The sequence below is a fragment of the Polyodon spathula genome, chromosome 1 (assembly GCF_017654505.1).
Source record: "Polyodon spathula isolate WHYD16114869_AA chromosome 1, ASM1765450v1, whole genome shotgun sequence".
Classification (NCBI taxonomy): domain Eukaryota; kingdom Metazoa; phylum Chordata; class Actinopteri; order Acipenseriformes; family Polyodontidae; genus Polyodon; species Polyodon spathula.
Window position 1 is genome coordinate 27,412,219 of NC_054534.1, and position 23,661 is coordinate 27,435,879.

The 23,661-nt window shown below is 41.2% G+C and overlaps 2 protein-coding genes across 2 annotated transcripts in view; one reads left to right on the forward strand and one right to left on the reverse strand.

The window, feature by feature from the left end:
* The window catches only part of LOC121316683 (PH and SEC7 domain-containing protein 3-like), a 126,096-nt gene extending 112,295 nt beyond the window's left edge, over window positions 1-13,801 (reverse strand). The window contains exon 1 of the mRNA XM_041251745.1: window positions 13,235-13,801. The gene's annotated coding sequence lies outside the window, so the exon portion shown is untranslated. The remainder of the gene's footprint in view (window positions 1-13,234) is intronic.
* Window positions 1-23,661, forward strand: part of LOC121316705 (SH2 domain-containing protein 4A-like) — a 69,424-nt gene that overhangs the window by 8,653 nt on the left and 37,110 nt on the right. The gene's annotated exons all lie outside the window — the stretch shown is intronic.

Consider the following 23,661-nt stretch of genomic DNA (forward strand, 5'->3'; position numbering starts at 1 on the left):
GGTCCCTTGGTTTTATACACCATGATCCCAAAATATGAATATATCGTTGTTCTTTAATAATAATCATCTTTATATAGCACCTTTCATAGTGGAACACCATCACAAAGTGCTTTATAAGATTCAAGACTAGAGTGTGTGAACTATACATCAACTGCAGAGTCACTTACAACAACGTCTCACCTGAAAGATGGAGCACAAAGAGGTTAAGTGACTTACTCAGGGCCACACAATGAGTCAGTAGCTGAGCTGGGATTTGAACCAGAGACCTGCTAGTTACTAGCCTGTTTCATTAACTACTAGGCCACACTGGCAATGCTGCCCTGCCCCTGTTTGTATTTCAGTGTTGTATGTTGCGTGTTGTATGTTCATGTTGGTGTATAGTCATTGGTACACGGGATATAAATGGGTCTGTGGAACACGAGTTGTTTAAAATGTATGTTTGTATTTAGGCACGAGGATTGCACAGCACTTCACGTGCAGGTAAAATGTAATAATATGTGAGCGTGGGGAATTGCACTTTATTAATTCACGTGCAGTTATACCGAGACTCCAATTGAATGATTGATTAGCAATCAAGTCTCGGTACAGCTGCATAAAAGCAGCATGTTTTCGCTCACTCGGGTTGTGTGTTCGGTGAGTGGAGAACGGGATTGGAGATGGAGGTAACCAGTTAGTGTAATAGTTAAATACAAGCTCACCGTGTTTTGTCTGTGTTGTCCGTTTTGTTTGTCTCTTTATTTTGGCTAAAGTGCCGTGTCCTGTGTCTTGTTTGTCTTTCACCCTTTTATTTTCTATCTGTTTCATTATTAAATGCTGAGCGGTTGTCTTTGTGACAACCACACAGCCACCTCCTTTATTTTGAATGATTAATCCAGCAGTGTACAAATGGGTGAACAAAAGTATAACTGGGGGATACAAAAGTAACTGACTTGCTGAGGGATATTGTATGTACAGTATATATGTACAGTCCTCCCATAGACCCACATTTTCTCACCAATATCGTTTAGAATGACATAAGCCCCTTGAGTAGTGTAATTTAATGCTCGCTTGCCCTTTCAAAGTCTCTGATTTCTGTCACATGAAACGGAGCAGACACAGGCTGCTTAGCCAGGTATGAGGCAGACAAGTTTATGACATGAACCAGTGAGCTAGTCTAATGCTGCTGGCAAAGTATGCCTTTCTGTTAGCACTGAGCCTACAATAAGTATAGTACATGGATCTCAAAGTATGTTGTCTCTATCATGAGAAAACAAAAAATCTAAAGACCTTGGTCAATATCAGGATCAGTGACACACTTGGCCTGTAGTGTTACCTTGCAGATGCAGTTCCTGAAATGGAGATATGAGGTGGTGTGACTGGAACATTCCTGCCACAAATGATTGGAAGACACCTGGTATCCAAATAAACCTAGAGAATCACTGAATACTGTTGTTTATCAAAACTGAATCTAATAACTCAAAATGTTTTGTCTCTGTCGTCTCAAAAAAACACACAACCACAGTATTGGCAGCCATATTTATTAGCAGGAGTTTCCATACCAAGGAAAATATGAAGTCAGAATCTGATACAGTTTATGAGACATGAGCTGCTGAAAAAGTGTCGTGGGCAGCAGACTAATAAAACCACACCGCATAAACAAAAATATTGGAAGTTTATCTTGATAAAGCTAAAATAGGGTGCTACTGTGTAGATCATTCTGTAACTGAAAATTAACTTTCACAAACTGCTAAAGGAGAAAAGGGAACTTAAATAATTTAAATCGAACTGTAGCTTTGCTGAAGTTGCGTGGTTTGCTCTTTCAAGGACCCGGAAGTGACATGAAAAAGGAACTGCAGTCACAAGAGCACGTTTACTAACTTTCTATTTTGCAAAGCAAAAGATATTTGGGTGTAAAAGAGGGTGAAAAGGCAGACCTTGTGATTTCCTATTGTATTTCCAATATGAAGACAGTCTAATTTGGCACACAGATAGCTGCCTCCACTGTTAGTACTTTGTTTGAGGTTGTGCTGAAATGATACTGTAATTTAGGTTAGACACTGTTATTTTAAGAGACAGCCACTGGGTTTTTACTCAGCAGAACAGAACCACTCCATGCCTGTAGCTAAGCCAGTTTAATTTAAAGTCTGATTAAACAGGAGCCACCATGGCATACAGTAAAGGACATGCTTAGCAGTAAACTGATGTAGGATTTATATTTATTAGTGCGCCAAATTGTACAGCGTTCATGTATAATGCAAAACCACTATACAGCTGCCACAGATGTTTATTTACAAAATAATGTTTTTAATTAAATAAAACTGCATCCAAAGCTTTTTAACATTTATAAATCAAATATGGAATTGCACTGACACTGAAGAGCATTTAGTAAGAGATCAGTTTGTGGAATCAGTTCCTGTGTGGCTGTGTTAGTTCCAGAGAGCCAGTTGGGGGCCACAGAATGAAGCAATAATTATCTGTATTCCTCAGACACTATAAAGTTTTTCACACTTTCGTGTTACAAGCATCACTGAATTTGACTCGTACCGCTCTTCAGCAGTCACATTGGTCACAGATGCTTCAGATTTATCGTTGCCAGTTTCATGTCTTTTCTTCTTGGTATAGTTAATTTCTCAAATTAACTGGGATGGGATGTAATACTATCAGAAGGTGTTGTCATGGGTCCAGGGTCATTATGTGAAATGATGGAACCCTGCATACTGTAGCTACTTCCCTTTTAAAGGAGTGGACAAATAATACACCAATAAACCTCCATCCAGACCATAAAGCAGTTATGTCATTATACCAGTTAAACCTGCTATAGAATCACCCTGCACATTGGTTGCCCATCCCTGGTTTATATATATAAAACTGTTTAACATTCAAAAGTATACGGTTTTGTTCATAAATACCATAGGAATCCTCAGGAACTAAAATACTTGCATAGGTATGCATCCACCGTTTCCTCTCTAGTATAATAAACGTATACACATACATGTTAATGCCGAAGACTGCAATGGTCTCCCTAATCAAAATATAAAACAGCATGTTAAAAAAAGGTTTTCAGGAGTGTTTCAGTTAAAGGTAATAATATATGGAGTGCATTACCTATACCTAGCAGAGGGCATTACTGTGTTCAAGAGACTAACTGTGTTTCTTGAGAAGGAGTTGATGGAGGGACGTGTGAAGAAAGCAGGAAAGAGAGAAGAAAATAAAACAAAAAGAGGCCAGCTTTGTGGTGCTTTATAGTCTTTTCCTGTTCCTAAATGTTTTTGTGTTGTGCAAACAGATTTTGGTTTCCTTGTGCCAGAGCTGTCATTTAAGTTGTATTTCTAGGTTTAACTTACCAGTTTGATATTAGCATTATGCCAAAATAGGAATTGGTTTCCACAGTACCATTCTAACAAAGACTTATATGATTGCAGCTGCCCTTACGCTACCATTGCCCGTAAAGAACTATTACTGTACATTGCCACTGAAGATCATTTAGCTTTTTTAGTACATACTAGGTAGGTACCTCACTCTTCAGTCCTGAAAACTTGTATTTATATAAACTATGGTTGTATCAAAATCAATGCCTGCTAATACAGCTGAACTCACATTATGATTGTAATAATACACAAAACCATGTGTGTTCTGTAATGAATCTCCTACTAGTAGCTACTGATGAATTAACAAAGCTAACATCAGCATTAGACCTGTACTTCCCTCTCAATCACAGAGCTTGCTTTTTTAGCTGAATGATAAGGTGTTCATCTTTGAACCGTATGGTTTGCAGTGCCTGTCCAGCCCTTGCCTTTTCATTCAATTCAATGGGCTGAGATGCCAATTCATTACAGTTCAATGAGATTCTTTCCCTCTGGGAAAAAAAAAAAAATCACATTTTTCATATTGCCCCAGCAATTCTGTGTGTGGCAATTTTGTACAAGGCACCTACAATGTAGCCAAGGAAGCAATGCAGTTTTCAAATTAACACTAAAAGGTCAACACCTGGAGGAGTATGGAGAATAAGATTTAGTAGGTGGTAACAATTCTCGTTACACGAGGCAGCCTTGTAACTAATGAGCATTGAATTATTCTCAGTTCAGATGTTTTGGTTTATAATTTTCCCAGAACAGGACTATTGGAAATCATTACCATTAATCTACAGTGGCTTGCAAAAGTATTGACCCCCCTTGGCATTTTTCCTATTTTGTTGCCTTACAACCTGGAATTAAAATGGATTTATATTTGGATTTCATGTAATGGACATACACAAAATAGTCCAAATTGGTGAAGTGAAATGAAAAAAATAACTTGTTTAAAAAAATTCTAAAAAATAAATAACGGAAAAGTGGTGCATGCATATGTATTCACCCCCTTTGCCATTAAGCCTCTAAATAAGATCTGGTGCAACCAATTACCTTCAGAAGTCATATAATAAGTTAAGTAAAGTCCACCTGTGTGCAATCTAAGTGTCACATGATCTGTCACATGATCTCAGTATATATACATCTGTTCTGAAAGGCCCCAGAGTCTGCAACACCACTAAGCAAGGGACACCACCAAGCAAGCGGCACAATGAAGACCAAGGAGCTCTCCAAACAGGTCAGGGACAAAGTTGTGGAGAAGTACAGATCAGGGTTGGGTTATAAAAAAATATCCGAAACTTTGAACATCCCACGAAGCACCATTAATGCCATTATTAAAAAATGGAAAGAATATAGCAACACAACAAACCTGGCAAGAGAGGGCCGCCCACCAAAACTCACGAACCAGGCAAGGAGGGCATTAATCAGAGAGGCAACAAAGAGACCAAAGATAACCCTGTAGGAGCTGCAAAGCTCCACAGCGGAGATTGGGGTATCTGTCCATAGGACCACTTTAAGCCGTACACTCCACAGAGCTGGGCTTTACGGAAGAGTGGCCAGAAAAAAGCCATTGCTTAAAGAAAAAAATAAGCAAACACGTTTGGTGTTCGCCAAAAGGCATGTGGGAGACTCCCCAAACATATGGAAGAAGGTACTCTGGTCAGATGAGACTAAAATTGAGCTTTTTGGCCATCAAGGAAAATGCTATGTCTGGCGCAAACCCAACACCTCTCATCACCCCGAGAACACCATCCCCACAGTGAAGCACGTGGTGGCAGCATCATACTGTGGGGATGTTTTTCATCGGTAGGGACTGGGAAACTGGTCAGAATTGAAGGAATGATGTATGGCACTAAATACAGGGAAATTCTTGAGGGAAACCTGTTTCAGTCTTCCAGAGATTTGAGACTCGGACGGAGGTTCACCTTCCAGCAGGACAATGACCCTAAGCATACTGCTAAAGCAACACTCAAGTGGTTTAAGGGGAAACATTTAAATATCTTGGAATGGCCTAGTCAAAGCCCAGACCTCAATCCAATTGAGAATCTGTGGTATGACTTAAAGATTGCTGTACACCAGCGGAACCCATCCAACTTGAAGGAGCTGGAGCAGTTTTGCCTTGAAGAATGGGCAAAAATCCCAGTGGCTAGATGTGCCAAGCTTATAGATACATACCCCAAGAGACTTGCAGCTGTAATTGCTGCAAAAGGTGGCTCTACAAAGTATTGACTTTGGGGGGGTGAATACTTATGCACGCTCAATTTTTCTGTTTTTTTGTCTTATTTCTTGTTTGTTTCACAATAAAAAATATTTTGCATCTTCAAAGTGGTAGGCATGTTGTATAAATCAAATGATACAAACCCCCAAAAAATCAATTTTAATTCCAGGTTGTAAGTCAACAAAATAGGAAAAATGCCAAAGGGGGTCAATACTTTTGCAAGCCACTGTATGCTGCATTATTGAGGGCTAATAGTGCCACACAAACAAGTTCAAATAGGTGGGCCTGGTTTTATTACCCTGTAACAGGGAGAGATCTGTACTGACTCTGCTGGCGTGTTCACGGGCTGCAGGAAGAGGACGGCAGTCGCCCAACAACCGCCTGTGAGTCATGGCAGTGACACGGGGAGGTGGGAAAGTGGGTGTGTGGACTTTCCCCCTCTCTGAATGGCTGAGAGGCGGGTCTTGGGTGATTGTTGGTCCTATAAAATAACGCTCTGCTGTTTCCTCAGGTCTGCCCACTTAGACGCGCCAAGAGTGCGGAAGCTTTGATTCAGGACCGGGAATCAGCCGGGAGAAAAGAAAGATTCACAGCGAGACAGAGAGAGCGGGGAACCCTTGGGCAGACCCCGGCGTATTGTAAAAGAGCAGGCTAGATAGCCGACAGAATAGAACAGTGATCCGGGTCGTGCGGGTAGCGGCGACCAAGATAACGCTGCCGAGTGCAGCACCTTTTATTTGTAGTTTTATTACTGTTTTATTTTCCCTTGTTCTTTTCGCCTTCTGTTTTCATTATTATTTCTTTGAGCACCTGCGAGTGCATTTGCTGTTCATGTACCAGCTGTGGTATTTCCGTGGTGCTGTCTATCATCGTTGATAGGCAGCCCACGGTCAACAGTGCCCTCTGCCGGAGAAAAATAAGAACCGGTCTAAAATAAAACTGGGCACCTGTGTGGTGTTTCCAAGTACACCTATCTCGTCTCCTGGTCAGTGAATTACCCACACCCCTTCCACATACCCACATAAGAGTTCTATTAAATAATTATGCACATTCTATTTGCAAATGTAGCTCTGAATAAATGCATTTTCATATTTGGAAGGTTAGATGTATCCAATGTAAATAAAAGAAAATCTACTGCTTGGATTTAAGTTTTATTAGCACCCTGTAATACCATGCGGGTGATATTTTTCAATATTGTCTGTCTTTTTAGAAAGTTGCAGCTGTGTGTCATTTTAAAATTGTTAGTGCTCTTACCAAAGTTTTTCTTAAACACTGAATAAATTGGAACAAAATTTGAACTATAGTAGTGCTCTCTCTCCTACAAGAATTTTAAATTGAATTTCTAAATAGTCACACTCCCTATACCTTTATATGCTTATAATAATTGTCTTCCATGTATACATAAACACTGTATTTACAAATTTATTTAAGGCTAAAAATAATATGATATGATACAAAAAAAATGTCAGTTCTTATGGCGTATTTTCTGTCAGCCAACCCAAACAAAATTATGTAATCCAATATTAACACAGAGGCACACATGTGCTGTTCACATTTACCTTTTCAGACAGCAACATTGAGATTGAAATTCAGAACTATACTAAACTTTTCATGTCAGTTCTTATGGCGTATTTTCTGTCAGCCAACCCAAACAAAATTATGTAATCCAATATTAACACAGAGGCACACATGTGCTGTTCACATTTACCTTTTCAGACAGCAACATTGAGATTGAAATTCAAAATGAAAAAAAGCATTGTCTTGTAAGTCTAACAAACAATTCTGAAGGCAGTAATAAACAAGACCACCCACTACTGAGAATAACAGTTAGTCTCGTTTTCATTGCTTTCAGTGTACCACAACTGCCTGAGAGTGGAAAAGCTGAGAAACTTGAAAGCAGAGTAACTCTTCAGTATTGTATGCTTCTATTACCACTCTACCCTTTGGCCTTCAAAGTCACTGTCTTTGCCACTTTGTGAATGGATCAGTCTTTTCCTGTTCCTAAATGTTCTTGTGTTGTGCAAACAGATTTTGGTTTCCTTGTGATAGAGCTGTCATTTAAGTTGTATTTCCATGTTTAATTTACCAGTTTGATATTATCATTATGCCAAAATAGGAACCGGTTTCCACAGTACCATTCTAACAAAGACTTATATGATTGTAGCTGCCTGTGGCAGAGCAAAGCTCTGCCCTTTAAATTGGCAGGGATGGGGTTAACTTCCCCTGCCTGCCTGGGTTTATTATGTTCAGGTGGCTGGGGTTGATTAGTTGATTAGGTTGATTAACGATCAATCAGCGCCCAGCCACCTGATATAAAAGGAGGCCTCTGCTTCTCATGTGGAGAGGGAGCTGAGGAAGCAGGTTGGTTTTTTTTGGGTTGTTTAGAAAGTTTGAATCCAGTGAAGGCATTGCCCAGCCTGGAAACTGTTATTTTTGTAAGTTTTGCTTTTTATCTTTTTTGTGTTTAAATTGCTTTGTTTTGGCCCTTGTGCCCTTTCATTTTGTGTTTATTTATAATAAAAGTATATTTTGTTTGAACTGAAGTCTGTCTCTGGGCCTCTATCCACTCGCCAGCCTGCCACATTTGGTGTCAGAAGTGGGGTAGCGCCACTTAGAGGCTCAGAGCAGTATTTTTGCTTTGTTTTGTGGAATCTTTGGGATAATTTTTTTTTTTTTTTTTTTTTTTTTAAAAAAAAATGGGAAAGAAGAGCAGACAGCGACAAAAGCAGGAAAAGCAGCAGCAGCTGAAGAAATGTAAGCTGCTGCAGCCACCGCTGGAGGACCCGGCCAGCCTCTTCCCCTGGTGTTCCTGGTGTGGGAAGGAGGACCATCGTTGGCGGTCCTGCCCAGACGTGCCACCGGCAAACTGGTGTGGCCGGTGTGAGGAGGACGGCCACAACTGGGCAGGATGCCCCTACAACCAGGCCCAGGAAGAGGTGCCGTGTTCACCCCGGGCATCAGGGGCCACCCCACTACCTCTAGCACCACCACCTTCACAGGAGATCTGGGACTGGTTGATGCACCCTGAGGCAGACCTCGTCCACGATCTCCCCATAGTTATCAACACGCTGTGGCGTCGAGATGGGGAGAGGTGGGAACAGTGGGAGGAACAGCACCACCCGGCCTCCTTCCCAGAGGTTGCCCTCATGGTGGTTAATTACCTGGCGGTAGACATGGGAGATCCACCGGTCACTCCAATAAAGAGAGGTGAGCCGCCTTCCCGAGAGCCAGAGAGGGGTGAGCCGCCTTCCCGAGAGCCAGAGAGGGGTGAGCCGCCTTCCCGGGAGCCAGAGAGGGGTGAGCCGCCTTCCCGGGAGCCAGAGAGGGGTGGAGCCGCCTTCCCGGGAGCCAGAGAGGGGTGAGCCGCCTTCCCGGGAGCCAGAGAGGGGTGAGCCGCCTTCCCCAGAGCCAGAGAGGGGTGAGGAGCCGCCTTCCCAGAGCCAGAGAGGGGTGAGGAGAGCCAGAGAGGGGTGAGGAGCCGCCGTCGCTCCCAGAGCCAGAGAGGGGTGAGGAGCCGCCGTCGCTCCCAGAGCCAGAGAGGGGTGAGGAGCCGCCGTCGCTCCCAGAGCCAGAGAGGGGTGAGGAGCTGCCGTCGCTCCCAGAGCCAGAGAGGGGTGAGGAGCTGCCGTCGCTCCCAGAGCCAGAGAGGGGTGAGGAGCCGCCGTCGCTCCCGGAGCCAGAGAGGGGTGAGGAGCCGCCGTCGCTCCCAGAGCCAGAGAGGGGTGAGGAGCCGCCGTCGCTCCCAGAGCCAGAGAGGGGTGAGGAGCCGCCGTCGCTCCCGGAGCCAGAGAGGGGTGAGGAGCCGCCGTCGTCCCCGGAGCCAGAGAGGGGTGAGGAGCCGCCGTCGCTCCCGGAGCCAGAGAGGGGGGAGGAGCCGCCGTCGCTCCCGGAGCCAGAGAGGGGGGAGGAGCCGCCGTCGCTCCCGGAGCCAGAGAGGAGGGGAGGAGCCGCCGTCGCTCCCGGAGCCAGAGAGGGGGGAGGAGCCGCCGTCGCTCCCGGAGCCAGAGAGGGGTGAGGAGCCGCCGTCGTCCCCAGAGCCAGAGAGGGGGGAGGAGCCGCCGTCGTCCCCAGAGCCAGAGAGGGAGGAGGAGCCGCCGTCGCCCCCAGAGCCAGAGAGGGGTGAGGAGCTGCCGTCGCTCCCAGAGCCAGAGAGGGGTGAGGAGCCGCCGTCGCTCCCAGAGCCAGAGAGGGGTGAGGAGCTGCCGTCGCTCCCGGAGCCAGAGAGGGGGGAGGAGCCGCCGTCGCTCCCAGAGCCAGAGAGGGGTGAGGAGCCGCCGTCGCTCCCAGAGCCAGAGAGGGGTGAGGAGCCGCCGTCGCTCCCAGAGCCAGAGAGGGAGGAGGATCTGCCGTCGCTCCCAGAGCCAGAGAGGGAGGAGGATCTGCCGTCGCTCCCAGAGCCAGAGAGGGGTGAGGAGCTGCCGTCGCTCCCAGAGCCAGAGAGGGGTGAGGAGCCGCCGTCGCTCCCAGAGCCAGAGAGGGAGGAGGAGCCGCCGTCGCTCCCAGAGCCAGAGAGGGGTGAGGAGCTGCCGTCGCTCCCAGAGCCAGAGAGGGGTGAGGAGCTGCCGTCGCTCCCAGAGCCGCCGTCGCTCCCAGAGCCCAGAGAGGGAGGAGCCGCCGCCGCTCTCAGAGCCCGAGAGAGGGAGGAGCCGCCGCCGCTCTCAGAGCCCGAGAGGGAGGGGCCGCCTCCGCCACCAGAGGGAGCCGAGCCGCAGTCGCCGCCTCCGCCACCAGAGGGAGCCGGGCCGCAGTCGCCGCCTCCGCCACCAGAGGGAGCCGGGCCGCCGCCTCCGCCACCAGAGGGAGCCGGGCCGCCGCCTCCGCCACCAGAGGGAGCCGGGCCTCCGCCACCAGAGGGAGCCGGCCGCCTCCGCCACCAGAGGGAGCCGGGCCGCCGCCTCCGCCACCAGAGGGAGCCGGGGCCGCCGCCTCCGCCACCAGAGGGAGCCGGGCCGCCGCCTCCGCCACCAGAGGGAGCCGGGCCGCCGTCGCCATGCTACCTTGGAGATTCGGGGCCCCCTCAACCAAAGAAGGCTTGGGGGCTCCGACATCAACCCCGCCCACCACCACCCACCATAACAGCCCACCCAAGGGACATAATTGGACTCTTGGGGGGGGGGGGGGGGTGGGGGGAAGGGGGGAGTTGGCCGATTGCGGCCGGTGTACGTTGTACATGGGGGGAGGTGTGTGGCAGAGCAAAGCTCTGCCCTTTAAATTGGCAGGGATGGGGTTAACTTCCCCTGCCTGCCTGGGTTTTTTATGTTCAGGTGGCTGGGGTTGATTAGTTGATTAGGTTGATTAACGCTCAATCAGCGCCCAGCCACCTGATATAAAAGGAGGCCTCTGCTTCTCATGTGGAGAGGGAGCTGAGGAAGCAGGTTGGTTTTTTTTGGGTTGTTTAGAAAGTTTGAATCCAGTGAAGGCATTGCCCAGCCTGGAAACTGTTATTTTTGTAAGTTTTGCTTTTTATCTTTTTTGTGTTTAAATTGCTTTGTTTTGGCCCTTGTGCCCTTTCATTTTGTGTTTATTTATAATAAAAGTATATTTGTTTGAACTGAAGTCTGTCTCTGGGCCTCTATCCACTCGCCAGCCTGCCACACTGCCCTTACGCTACCATTGCCCCTAAAGACCTATTACTGTACATTGCCATTGAAGATCATTTAGATTTTTTTAGTGCATACTAGGTAGGTACCTCCCTCTTCAGTCCTGAAAACTTGTATTTAATATTGCTAACATCTTGACAGGATTAACTATAGGATGTTCCCATTGAGAGCTCGGTGATAAGCGGCAGCCAGTGAAAGAACCTTCAAGTCACAGCACTAATATACTGTACAACTGTGAAAGGCAACAAGTACAAACTGGATCCCTTCCAGTAATGCTACCCTGCGTACGCACCTACAGTAAATGAACCTGTACTGTTAAACCTAGACTTGAATTGTTCCAAGGTTTTCAAATAAGTACATTGTAAAATCCCAGATGTGCCACTAGTTTACAGTAACAGTGGGTTCAAGATGTGCTAATCACTGTTTCACATTATAACTTCTATTTTCGTAGTAAACTTATTTTTTTCAACCACTAAGAAAAAAAGGTTATGTTTAGGTGCTAATGTAAAGACAAGAGCCCTTTCTACACAGACACTTATTAAAACAAAGCAACAGTCAGGGAAAAAGCGGGCGTTTGCACTGCAGCCTGCAGCTGTGTCCCAGGGGATGACGAGTGCATAGACTTTTGCAGTAAAACAGTGATCTCTTTATAGAGGCACTACAGGACTGTTACAGAATGTTTCCCCAGCCAACAAATCAATATTTAAAATTCTTGCAATATCAACACCTATAAACCCTGAAGAAAGCATGCCTTTATCATTTCGCGTTTGTTTCATGTTCAATGACCATACTGTCCAGTATCTGAATTTGCTATAGAGCAGTTTTGTAGGCATGCCAATATATTTCCTTATGTGTTCATAAAATATATCCAATAAGAGGTTGTACATTAAGAAGAAGAAGAAGAAGAAGAAGAAGAAGAAGAAGAAGAAGAAGAAGAAGAAGATTTTATTTTTTTTAAATTACACTAGCAATTTTTTTTAATGTTTCCAAATTAGGTTTGTCATTTATACTCTAACAGTTCCAGTTACCATAAATGCTACCAGAACATGTTTGCAATTCACTACAGTTCCACTCATTTATCTCTCCTAAGGTTGCTGCATAAAGAAATATGAGCATTTTTATATGCATGTGAAAATGTATTGCAGCTTTACCTAGAATGGGTAAATAAGTGATGGTCAACATGAGTTTTTGTCATCTATAAGATACATGAAAGAAAATCCAGCACAAACACAAAGTTTAATGACAAAATATTATTTTGGTATTACTACATTTACCACAATGGAGTGTTTTATAGTTGAGAAATATATTGTAGAAATGTGTGAATCAAATAATATTATATTTATTATTATAATAAACTAGGTCTATGTGCTCATTTTTAACTACAGATTATTCTATATATTCTGTATCAAATAGCTCTGTTAAATATTTAGTTTAATGTAATAAATACAGCATTAGTGGCACACCACTCAAACTGATATGCTGGTTCTGTGAACGTGTGAAAGCAGTGTGGTTTATGAACAGCTTAAAATTCCTCCCTCTAACTTGTAAGCACATTCTTTAAGTCTACCCATTCAGAACTGATGGAATCGTTTAGTTTTTTTCTTTTTTTTTTTTTAAACCATAACCTTTTCTACAGAATTGGTACTGTATATATATATATATATATATATATATATATATATATATATATATATATATATATATATATAAAATTCGGATACATTAAAAAGTGTTGTTGGTTTGTTTAAAAACTCTTATACAAAATATGCAGATGTTGACCTATTTAAAACACTACAGTACAGTACTTACAACTCGGAGATATTTTTGTAACTTTTTATTGACCCTACAAAAACTGTATACATGACCTTCAAACAAAAACATGTCTTAATTGAGTCCACCAGCAGCTGTCTATGGCCATTAAAGCTGTCCACATGTTAAATGATTGTACTATCAGAGTGATGCCTGTATGGATCTGTGAATGGCTTTGCAAACGCAGCCTCAGGTCTGTGCTAACAAAACCCAGCTCTCTCATTCTATGTCTACACTACCACACATGCAGCCTCAACAGTGCAACGGATCAAAGGACTTACCACACTGAGAACGATCTTTATCCTCCCATCTACAGTAAAACCCATAAAACCAAGAAAAAACTTTCTGATGCATTTCCAGTAGTTGATGGCGAGCCGACAGTGGGCTATCAAAGTTGTGACACACAAAGCTTCAGCAGCCCAAGTGTGTGTGCTAAATGAAAACAAGAAAGCTCCACACAGCCCCTGCTGCTGCTGCTACAGTTCTCCCTGGTTCGGCATGCCGAGGAGTCCCCACAGTCACTTCAATGACTTTCTCCTCTTTGCTGTTTCCTCACTCATTTCATCCACGTTTTCCAGCAAAGCCTTCCTGCTTTTCCTTAAAGCAGGGGTCTCGCACAGCATCTCAGCCCCTGCCCTCAATCTGTTCAGGGCCAACAGGAAGAGATACTGTCCCTTTTTACTTTCAAAACTGTTTTTATTTCTTTTTTCTCTTTGCAAGAATAAACTGTTGTTTTGCAATTTTCCATTAACTGCAAATGTTACTGGAAATTTGAATACAAAAAATAGAAACTAAAGATTAAATACTTTTAACACTGCAACAAGGAACAGTCTAGAGCACCCACTACTGTAAGCATGTGTTGCATCTCAATGTATTTTTGTACTAATTGACATTCTGCAAACTGCACCAAAAAAAAAAAAAAAAAAAAAAAGGCCTTGTGAACATTGGTCAATGAGAGACTTTTCTAGTTTAAGTGACGATGCATTCTTGGAATCTTCTAACTGTACATTTTCTTATCAATATTCCCATTCAAAGCTCAGTCTAGTGTCAGGTGTTTTGCTTTAAGTTGTGGAGTTATTGATAATAATATCAAAACCAGAAAGAATCTAGGTGCATAGGAGTTCTTGATTACTAAATATATTTTCAGTGTCCCATGTTTGTATATGATATTATATATGAACCTCTTTTTTATTTTAAGCATTTACTCTTGTCACAATCTTTTTGCTATACATATTTTCAGGGAGTGGTCTTATATTAATTTTAATGCAAAGCAGAAAAACAAATACTGCTGATACCATAATAAATGTACTAATTCCGGTTCTGTACATACTGTAGTTAGAAAAATGTTTTCTGTTTCTCCAGACCCCCCCCCCCCCTTACTTAATGATTCTTAAATCAAACATATCAGTGAAAAAAGTTTCATTTAAAAGACAACATAATTTTTAAAAGTTTAGGAAATATTAACTCTACGTTAACAGCGAAACAAATTTGTTAACATGTTGGTAAGCTAGTAAAATAAAGTTACCACCAAAATAAACCTTAAAAGTAAGACTTTAAAAAATCTATCCATTATATATTTGTATGTTAGAAAGTGAGATACATGTTAACAAAGAGATCACCAGTTTAAAAGGACTAGTAGTTATGATATAAATCACTTCCTTGCTCCCCGCTGTTGTTCTTTTGAAGTTCTTTGGTTCAACTTGTTTTTTTTCCCCAGATGAATCCAACAAAAAAATTGTGCATGTTGAAAAACAAAATCTGAAGTGACGGTGGATGACAAGCAAAGCTCCTCTCTATAAGCCTAGAGCACAGGCGTTTACAGTTACTGTGAGTTCCATAATACAGAAATAAAGAACTTGCACACGTAAAGCAAGTGTCTTTTCCCTCTGTGTAAATACAGAATCATTTTAGCACTTGATACTTCATCAGCTTTTGATCTGCTTATATTTTGTATGATGTATAGTCCCTGAATGTTATAGATAATCTTTTCATGTACTTAAACAATGGATCCATGGATACCCCCTCTCCTAATATTTTTTTGGCAGAAGCACAGTGTTGTTTTTTGTGTAGGAAAGCTCAACAGTAAAACGACATTGTTTTTTTTTTCTTCTATAAAGTAGTTATGCTTGTACATCCTCTACTAATACAGATATATTCTCATGGGTGTGGATTGTGCAAAACTCTCATCTATAAAAAAAAAATCCAGATTGATTAGGAAATTACATCATATTAATATTCTATATTATGTTAATCATTTTAAATTATATGTATAACTATGATTATAAAAATAGTGTGTGTGTGTGTGTGTGTATATATATATATATATATATATATATATATATATACACACACATACAGTACTGTGCAAAAGTTTTAGGCAGATGTGAAAAAATGCTGTAAAGTAAGAATGCTTTCAAAAATAGACATGTTAATAGTTTATATTTATCAATTAACAAAATGCAAAGAGAGTGAACAGAAGAAAAATCTACATCAAATCAATATTTGGTGTGACCACCCTTTGCCTTCAAAACAGCATCAATTCTTCTAGGTACACTTGCACACAGTTTTTGAAGGAACTCGGCAGGTAGGTTGGCCCAAACATCTTGGAGAACTAACCACAGTTCTTCTGTGGATTTAGGCAGCCTCAGTTGCTTCTCTCTCTTCATGTAATCCCAGACAGACTCGATGATGTTGAGATCAGGACTCTGTGGGGGCCATACCATGACTTCCAGGAATCCTTGTTCTTGTTTACGCAGAAGATAGTTCTTAATGACTTTTGCTGCATGTCTGGGGTCGTTGTCATGCTGCAGATTAAATTTGGGGCCAATCAGATGCCTCCTTGATGGTATTGCATGATGGATAAATATCTGCCTGTACTTCTCAGCATTGAGGAGACCATTAATTCTGACCAAATCCCCAACTCCATTTGCAGAAATGCAGCCCCAAACTTGCAAGGAACCTCCACCATGCTTCACTGTTGCCTGCAGACACTCATTCATGTACCGCTCTCCAGCCCTTCGGCGAACAAACTGCCTTCTGCTACAGCCACATATTGCAAATTTTGACTCATCAGTCCAGAGCACCTGCTGCCATTTTTCTGCACCCCAGTTCCTGTGTTTTCGTGCATAGTTGAGTCGCTTGGCCTTGTTTCCACGTCGGAGGTATGGCTTTTTGGCCGCAAGTCTTCCATGAAGGCCACTTCTGACCAGACTTCTCCGGACAGTAGATGGGTGTACCAGGGTCCCACTGTTTTCTGCCAATTCTGAGCTGATGGCACTGCTGGACATCTTCCGATTGTGAAGGGAAGTAAGCATGATGTGTCTTTCATCTGCTGCAGTAAGTTTCCTTGGCCGACCACTGCGTCTACGGTCCCCAGCGTTGCCCGTTTTTTTGTGCTTCTTCAAAAGAGATTGGACAGCACATCTGGAAACCCCTGTCTGCCTTGAAATTTCTGCCTGGGAGAGACCTTGCTGATGCAGTATAACTACCTTGTGTCTTGTTGCTGTGCTCAGTCTTGCCATGGTGTATGACTTTTGACAGTAAACTGTCTTCAGCAACCTCACCTTGTTAGCTGAGTTTGGCTGTTCCTCACCCAGTTTTAGTCCTCCTACACAGCTGTTTCTGTTTCAGTTAATGATTGTGTTTCAACCTACATATTGAATTGATGATCATTAGCACCTGTTTGGTATAATTGTTTAATCATACACCTGACTATATGCCTACAAAATCCCTGACTTTGTGCAAGGGTACCTAGAAGAATTGATGCTGTTTTGAAGGCAAAGGGTGGTCACACCAAATATGGATTTGATGTAGATTTTTCTTCTGTTCACTCACTTTGCATTTTGTTAATTGATAAATATAAACTATTAACATGTCTATTTTTGAAAGCATTCTTACTTTACAGCATTTTTTCACACCTGCCTAAAACTTTTTTGCACAGTACTGTGTGTGTGTGTGTGTGTGTGTATATATATATATATATATATATATATATATATATATATATATATATATATATATATATATATATATATATATATATGTACAGTTTGTACAGTCAGGTTTTACATTGGTACGTTAATGTACATTTTACGTTTACTGTGGGGTTACTAAATGTGCTAAACTAAGAAATACTCAAAATGCACTATTTAAATTGTACATGTCACATGTCAAACATAATAAACCATCCAGACCATTGAATCGTTTTTTATTCTGCTTTTTAAAGAAGATTCACAGTGTAGTATGCCTTTTGACTTCAAACTAAAATAATTTCTTAAAATCCTAAAAATTCGAAGCAGAAGAAATAATGTGATTTCACTTTAATGGAGTTTCCACTCAGTCAACCGAAGAGCAAGCAATTTGAAATGATTTCTTTCCTGGGTTTGTTTCCTTAGAAACTATTCATCCATACCGACAGCCCAGGGCCCACTCTATTCAATTAACTGTTCAGTGCCTGTCTGCCACACGGAAAGAGAACTAGAGGGAATAAATACTCTATGTACTGTACAAGACAGGAGCATGCCTCTGCTGTTCTAGTGTCTTAAGGAATGATGTAATCTTCTGCTTGGTAAACAAAGCAACACACCTGCCTTTGTGTTACTGTGTTATGCAGTTCTGAATGTTCACTTACAGTTTCATGAACTTTGACAACAATCTTATTGTACAATCAAAGGGTTAAGCTTGAATGATTGTGACAGGGTGATGCTCGTGTCACGTGTATGGGTAGCTGCCTGGGTTGCCAGTTCCGTTTTAAAACCGCCGATTTGGGCTTCTATTTCCACAGAGTCGCTTACAATTTTACCTCGTCGCTTTTTACTATGTTTTGGGCTTCTTTTCATACTTGGTCGCTTATGTTGAAAATGGTTAACACTGCAAAAGTCTGTTTAATTAAATATAGTTCTTGTATACAAAAGCAAAACACATTATCTACCAGGTTTTTGTTTTCTCTGTAAGACATAGGGGGTCGATTGCAGCGTACCAAAGGTAGTCCACTTGATGCTTCTAACTAGTGAATTAAGCAGGTTTATTCCACTTGCTTGGACTAAAGTTAGTACACTTGTTAATCCCGATTGCAGCGTACCAGACGATAATCACCACAGGTGGATCATCCGCTAAATCGGACTAAACAAGATCGTGATTTCAGCTTACCAAATCGGACAGGAGATGATCCTGTTCAGGTGGACTAATTTAGTATTATGAAATATAAAACTAACTTAGCACATTTGCTCGTCCTACGTTTATAGAGCACATTTTAAAGCAAAGACAGCACCATTATTCTCTGAAATGACATCTGAAAATTATTGAAATGAAAAGTGAAGCCTTTTGAAGCATTTTGTTCAGTAAGGTTCACTCGCCAATGCCGAGTCACATGAAGAGCTTCACACTCAGTGGAAGGTATTGTAGACCCGCATAACCCAGTGTCTCAAGTGAAAGGCATCACTAAAATGTAACAGAATACAGAACTATAAACAATATTTTAAATTATTATATAAAATTGACAATTGCACCATGTGTAGTTGATACACCATATTAAATACATTTTCTAGGTAGACTAGAATGTGGCCTATAATTTAAACATACGGCACCTTTTTCTTTTTTCTCATTTATCTCTCTTTTTAAAAAAGTATACTGTAAGTATGCCCGGGTCAAAATATTATGGTTTTACTATAACTGCTATTATGCTGGGAAGCCTATTATTATTGTTAGTTTTTTTTTTTTCTTCCCAAAACTTTAAACTGCTGCTGCTTCGAAGCTGTGTGACTGATCAGTTTCTGACTTGGCAGCTAACAAGCTGGATAAATTGACTGTCAGATGCTGAAAAAATTTTGCTGCTGCGTCCTTGCAATTGGCGGCGTGACGCATTTTTCGATAAAACCTTTCGAAATCTTCTTCTTGGGAACCGGTGAAGCGATTGATCTGAAACTTGTCAAATATCATCAGCGTCTAAACCCGCATAAAGTTTGCGAAGCAGAAGTTTCTGTGATAAATTTGAATTTCAAAATGGCTGCCAGAAATCTTATCAAAACTCGCCCTTAACAGCAAACTGCTGCTATTTGAACACCGTTTGGCCAACAAATGTAGTTATTGTCCCAGTAACAATGGAATACAAATATGTCAAAATGGTTATGTTTTATAAAACAAGATGGCCACCAGGTGTATGTTTACATCTGAAATTTAAAAATGCCTCAGTTGACAAACGGTTTACTTGACTAACTTGAAACTTCACAAGCATCATCCTTGACACTGTAGCAATACAACTGACTTTTAAGAAACTCGTGTTAAACAAGATGGCTGCCTGACGCATTTAAAAAAAAAAAAAACTTTCAAAATCTTCTTCTGTGGAACAGTTGAATTTGCTGATTTTAAACTTGTCACATTGAGAACTAAACACGCTTAGACAGATACTGATACTGGGGCTTGGGAGCCATAAAACTGCCTGACAGTTTTAGTTTTATTTATTTTTAAATTTTTATGGTCGGCTGTGACATAGTCTGGATTCGAACCTGAGAAATTTAGACTATAGTGTGCATCCTGCATGCCACGTGGATCCCGTATTTGTTTTAAAGTCAGAAAAGTTGAATAACGTGATATAGACAATTTAATGTTCATGTGACCGGAAATGACATAGAAAGGTGGTTGTGCTTCTTTTGGGCTACTTTTTCAAATCCAGTTGGCTTTTTTTCTCACTTTGCTCTGGCAACCCTGGTAGCCGCTGTTCAAGCATGCAGAGACACAATGGAGGTGGAGTTGAAACACCAGCAGATGGATTTATTTATACAGACACAGTTCTAAAGTAAATAAAGGTGGTCATGTGACGTTACCAGCCATGGTAATGCACAGAGGACACACAGCAAGCTATACAAAAATGCAAAATAAAACGCTGTACAAAAAAACTACAAATAAAAGTGCTGTAAAAACGGATAGCCCTACTCCTCTTGCAAGAGACACAGATACATTGCTAGGGCAAGAGATCCAAGAAGGATACAAAGATTATTAAGGATTTGAAGCATGTCTTGTATAAAACTCGCATATAGGAAATCCAGCAATGGAATATACAGAGAACTGATGCCACACACAAATTAAACTTACAAATGAGGGCCATTACTAGAATTACCCTTACACTGACAAATGAAATAGATTTTCTAGCTGTACTGGAAATAAAAATAAAACTCTACAGTACTATTGGTTGTTTTATTCTCTCCCAGACCCCTAAAATACAATACAGGTTGTATTAATCAAACCACTGTGTTTTTCCTGGAAACATCAGTTGGAGATTAACAGTACAAATGGCTTGTACAAATAGTGCAACACACGTTTATGACTCATGTTATTCCTGGTGCCTGTCCATTTTGATTACCGTACTTTCTCCATTTACAAAACAAATGTAAAACTACAAAGTTGTATGTAATTCAACATGTTAACATAACATTATTGAGCAGGTTTCACTTCACTTTATGAGCAAAATGTGTTAATTTTAGAGGGTGCTGCAAAACCTTTGGCCATAGCTGTATATATAAATGCTGTAACTATAAATTAATTTGTGGAGTTCCATCTCAATGCATAGTGTTGGCTTTTTTGTTTTAGGTGAACTGAAGCTTTTCTGGTTTCATCTAGAATAGAGGTCACTGGACCTGTAAAGGCTGTGTTTACAATTGTGTGCAGTGATCATGGAATAGCAGAAGGAACACATGTAAAAGCTGTGTTTACAATTGTGTGCAGTGATCATGGGATAGCAGAAGGAACACATGTAAAAGCTATGTTTACAGTTGTGTGCAGTGATCATGGAATAGCAGAAGGAACACATGTAAAAGCTGTGTTTACAATTGTGTGCAGTGATCATGGGATAGCAGAAGGAATACAATGACATCACAAGAGGCATGGCAATAATTGCCTGCATGTTTCTTCTTGGTGTTCCTGTAATCAAAAAATGTGCACAAAACCACAATTTCTAGGCCAGTTAGTGTATAATGGCAGTACCTCAGACATTGTAAACTAGCGTTATAGTTCACATACGTTGTGGATAAATGCAGACTTTATTTTACCATACTGATCTGTGCATTATTATGCTGCATATACTATTGACACAACTGTATCCTTTACTCTCCTTTATTACACTTTGCTCTGCTTTTAACACGGTATACTGATATCCAGTCTTATCAGCGATAACACTATTTATAAAGAACTTATCATAATGACAATATGTAAGCCTCAAAAAGCATAACAGGGGAGGCAGGACACATTGGGAATGTACACATGATTCTAAATTTAGCTTTCCACAGTGATTTAAAACACTCCCGTCTCTCTGGGTTTAATCAATTAGCCAACAAATGGAAGCAATTACCTCCTATGATGTGACTAGCTGGTGGTTGTATAATCCTTGTGTCATAGACTGGAGGCTCGGAGACAGGGAAGGCAATGTAAAACAGCACAGCAGTGTTTTAGTTAGTGTACTACATAACTTTTAACGTGATCTAAAACAAGCATTTCCTTTCAAAGACCAATTCAGAGGCCATATTGTTCATTATTTGCTGCCCAAGATACACTAAAGGATTTTTTGAGCAAACAAAATTTAAATGCTTTTGTTTCAAATGTATTAAGCCTTTGCTTTAAGTCTTCAATGTTTTGTTTTTTTTTTAAATTAAAGTTATATAGAGAGTTTATTGGCTGTGAGAAGAGGTATGATTGTGCAATGTGTTAACAAATTTTACTGCAACAATTTGGCAATTATGAATTTCACAACAATGTATTCTATTGATCGCAGGTATTATCAAAGTCCTTGGTTACTTTAGCTTGTTCTGGTACTGAATTTACTGACCAAATTATGCCATGTTAGCAATACGATCTGTGCAAGGGTTAAAAAGGGTACCTTGATGTTTAAAGCAATGATTAATGAGATGTGATGTGCAAGAGTTGCATTAAAACAATAATTTCAGGCTATCTTGACAACATGCAGAGACACAGATGTGGAATCTGGAAAGGTCAGCCTAATTGCACCAAAACGTGTTTTAGGAACTATTTCAGCTAAACAGGAGGTCTGAAAGGGACATTGTCAACCACATGTGAGGTTGTGTGGCTGCTTAGGATTTGGCCAGATTCACAATAGGTTTAAATTTGCACATGCTAAATTGCACTGTTTCCAAAAGCAGGACAAATTACGTGTATTAGTTTTCATAGGGCACATGCAGTATTATACTAGTTTACCACAATGAATCCTAACATGTTATAAACTTAAAACTGCTTAAAAGCTGCCCCTTACACAAATAAGAGGTGACTTTGCTACTTGTAATATTGATTTCTTCTCTAATCCCTCAAAGCTCAGGTTAGCTAATAACAGTACTGTCCTGTCAACATGGCCTAACCGAGAATTAACCAAATTAGTGAAAGATCCAACCGTGAAATATCGAGGCAGCTCTGTATTTTGAAAAACTTAAACCCTTGCAATTTCTACTGGCCTTTTTCTTTGTGTTTATTTGCACAGAAATTAATAATATAAAAAAAAGCAGAACATGGACATGAATATACCCAAAGATTTACCTCTGAAATTAACAGCGTTGTGTGCAGTCTGATACAATCACACTGCCAATATTGTATATCGCCTGCACACTGTGTGTATGGCAGACAGTTTATACCAGTCATTCTATGCATTTCAACCTACTTTTCAGTTTTCCATCTGGTCAGCTTGTTTTTCTCATTCATTTTATCATGGTTGACAGGTAACAAAAGAAGCTCTGTGTCAGCATGGCACCCAAGGCACTATTACCTCATGGAAGCAAAACACATTTGATAAATCTGGGGCAGACGTGAATAAACCCTTCTAAAATAAAAGTAAAATAAATTAAAAATAAATTATACTCAGTATCCTTTTTGTCTTGCAGAACTTACTGACAGCGAGACCATATGGCAACTTCTGACATTTTAAGTATAGTAATTTTTAAGCATCATTGAATATCTTATGGCAGTGAATCTATTAGTAAACATTATATTTTCAGATCAAGATTGCATATCCTGTCGTCATGGATACAGTGGAGTTGCACTACGTCACACGTTAGTTTTTATGGTGTATGGAGGCTGTCTGTCAAAGAATAGTTTTAGTTTTATCACATTTGGACATGCAGTTCTCTAGATATAGATAACTTGTACATGACTGTCACAAAGATGGCTGCAGTGGGTGACGTCAGACCAGAAACAGGAAAAAAACAAAAAGAGAGGTGGAGTTTGGTGGAGCTGAGCGAATGGCTTCACTCAGCATTTAATGAGTGAACAGAACAGACAGAAAATAAACAAAAAACACACAGGACACGACACATTAGCCAAAACAAAAGAGACAAACAAAACGGACTATACAAAACACGGTGAGCGATATTTACTTATTTACTTTACGTTATTACCTCCGTCTCCAATCCCGTTCTCCACTCACCGAACACACAACCACGAGTGGGTGAAAACATGTTGCTTTTATGCATCTGTACAGAGACTCAACTGCTAATCAATCATTCAATTGGAGTCGCGGTACAACTGCATGTAAATTAATAAAGTGCAATTCCCCGTGCTCACATATTATTACTTTTTACTTGCACGTGAAGTGCTGTGAAATCCTCGTGCCTAAATACACATATACATTTTAAACACTCGTGTTACACAGACCCGTTTATATCCCGTGTACCACTGACTATACACCAACATTGACACACAACAGAGAACACAAAAT